Below are 2,932 nucleotides of genomic sequence, written 5' to 3'. Positions count from 1 at the left end.
GACATAAACGAATTAGAGGAACTCAGAAGAGACGCCTATGAAAATGCCAGAATCTACAAAGAAAGAACAAAACAATGGCATGACAAGCGTATATCAAGGAAAATCTTCCAGCAAGGCGATGCAGTCCTTTTATTTAACTCTAGGCTAAAGTTATTTCTGGGAAAACTACGATCCAGATGGTCAGGTCCTTTTCATATCACTAACGTCTTTCCCAGTGGAGCGGTAGAAATTAAAGGCAAATCCACAGAACCGTTTACCGTAAACGGGCAACGTCTAAAACACTATCACTGTGCGGAAACCAATGAAGATTCGCAAATCCTACATTTAGATGAAATGCCTCCAGTATTTATAAATTATATTTGATAGTTTCTTTGTCGAGCTTGCGACATTTAAACAAAGCGCTTAGTGGGAGACAACCCACAAATTATTTTATTTCCTTATCCTATTATTATTATTTTTCTATTTTCTCCTTAATTATTCTTTTCTGTTTAGTATTCATTCTTAATTTATTTTAATTTATTAAAAACTTTTCTCTTCTTTCGGCATTTGGCCAAATCCTGACTAAAACTCATGTTTTCTTTTCTCTAGCTAACAATAACCAGATGGGACAAATTGACCGTATGGGTATCAAATTCAGAGGAATGGCTCACAAACTAAAATTTGAAGAACTAGCCACGAGAGAGATGCTACCTAGTTTATATGCTGATGACTGGGCTATGACCGCCCTTGGACTAAGAGAAAGTGTTCTGTTTTTGCTGAATCAGATAGGGTGGGAAACATCTCCTATCCTACGACATTTCGTCACCTACCGGAGACTAACACTAGAATTCCTTAGCTCCCTAATCTATCTACCCAGCCATGGGAAAGGAATTAGCAGAGGTTTTATCCAGTTCAGAATGTTCAACATGGAGTACCAATTTAATATTAGAGACTTTACCAACCTTTTGGGTTTCCCTACCTCCCTTGATACATTCACAGTGAGCCAGGAAGAACTTTTTGAATATAGAGAACTCGAACACTTTTGGGGTAGTTTGACTGGAAATGATGATCCCGAGGAACATGAGTTTCTCTCTGGAAACATACATAACCCGGCCTTCCGCTACTTCCATAGGATCCTGACCCACACCTTATTTGGACAGAAGCCATACAGTACTTCAGTTTCACGTGATGAACTCTTCATCATATTCTGTGCTTCCCATAACCATCCAGTAAACGGTGCCACCTTTATGCTAGCAAATTTAGACCACCTTATCCAAGATGAGCGAGCACCTATTAGAGTATGCGGTTTGATAACCATGATTGGTAATGCTATTGGATTACGTCAGCCTATGCTTGACTTAAGCCCCTTTTGTGGCATTACTATTATGAGTATACCCTTCCTCTTCAATGCCATGTTTATAGCAAACCAAGGGTCTGACGAGTTCGAGCTTATAATTAATAACCAAGTTCTTTGCCTATTCACCTTACCCAATCCCAGGACTAATGTTCATAACCGCAGTAATTGGCTCTACAATCTGAACGCAACACCCTCTCCTGCTAGATCCACTGAATCCATCCAGGATTATGAGATTTGTGATGACCAGATCCCTTATGCTAAATCTGACCCTCAGACACCATCTGGCTATTATGATATTGACCCTCCTCCTCAGCCTGTTCAGACCGAAGAATCAGCAATATCCGACCTCCGACATCATATGCCCGGAACTGATTATAACACCGCCATTGAAGCTTTGATGTCAGAACAAGACGCCCTCAGAGAAGAGTTTACTGAAATGAGACACGAAGTTCTAGGATACATGAGCAGTATGACAAATCAGTTTCACGAGTTGCTATACCGTGTTAACTCTTTTGCCCCTCCGGCCAGCGATCGTGCAGATGGATAGAAATTATTTTTCTTAGTTATTTAGTTTTAAGTTAGATTATTCATTAATGTTATTTGAATTCATGTTCGCATTTGTTTCCCTTTCGCATTTTTTGTTTTTCTTTCCAATATTACATTATGATCATTTTATTGAAGCTATTTATTTAATTTTATTATGCAATAGCTATTATGTTCTCTACTGTTGCTACCTATGACTTATTGAATTATATATGCACTATTATACAAAGTAGAATAAGCATGCAGGAGAAATTAAATTGCAGAATAAATCAATCAGTAGCATACCAAAAAAAAAATATATAATAACTTACCAAGTCACTCTGAAGGACGCTAGCTGAAACCATGCCAAACAGACAGTGTGACGAGCGTCACACATTTCTGTCACGGACGTCACGCTAAGTACCTGTGACGCCCGTCATGCACCTGTAACGAGCGTAACGCCCTTCAGACTAGGTGAACGTTAAGGAGCCGTTGGAGACGAACGTTACACCCCTTCAACTTTTTATCTTCCCCATTTATTCATATTTACCCACAATTATTCACTTTTCAACGACCTATTTTTCCAACTTCCAAATTTTTTCCTATAAATACCCACCAAACCTTCCTTCATTCACCACAAACCACTTTCTTCTATCAAACACTTTTCTCTTCTTTCCAATTTACCTCTTTCAGTTCATCCATCAGTATGGCGGGTAACCAGAATTTCGGAAATATCATCTTCCGAACCGAAGATGAAAATTATCAAAGGGAGCAATACGAGCGTTTCCAACATCGAGGCGTCGTCTCCACCAGGTATCCTGATTTTACTTGTTTACAACAATTAGGATTACTCCAAGGTATTGAATGGATGCTCCGTCAAGCCGACTTAACCTTTCTATGCACGCATAATCAACCCACTTACCCCCCCTAACCTTAGAATTCTTAAGTTCATACGCATACACCACTCCCGCCGGTGAAGACGAATTCTTAACAGGTACCGCAACCTTCCGTATGTTCAACACCGAGTACTCCTTAACCCAAAACCAGTTGAGTACCATGCTACAATTCTCCACA

The sequence above is a fragment of the Lathyrus oleraceus genome, chromosome 5, assembly GCF_024323335.1.
Source record: "Lathyrus oleraceus cultivar Zhongwan6 chromosome 5, CAAS_Psat_ZW6_1.0, whole genome shotgun sequence".
Classification (NCBI taxonomy): domain Eukaryota; kingdom Viridiplantae; phylum Streptophyta; class Magnoliopsida; order Fabales; family Fabaceae; genus Lathyrus; species Lathyrus oleraceus.
The sequence above is the reverse complement of the archived record's forward strand: the minus strand, read 5'-3'. Positions refer to the sequence as shown.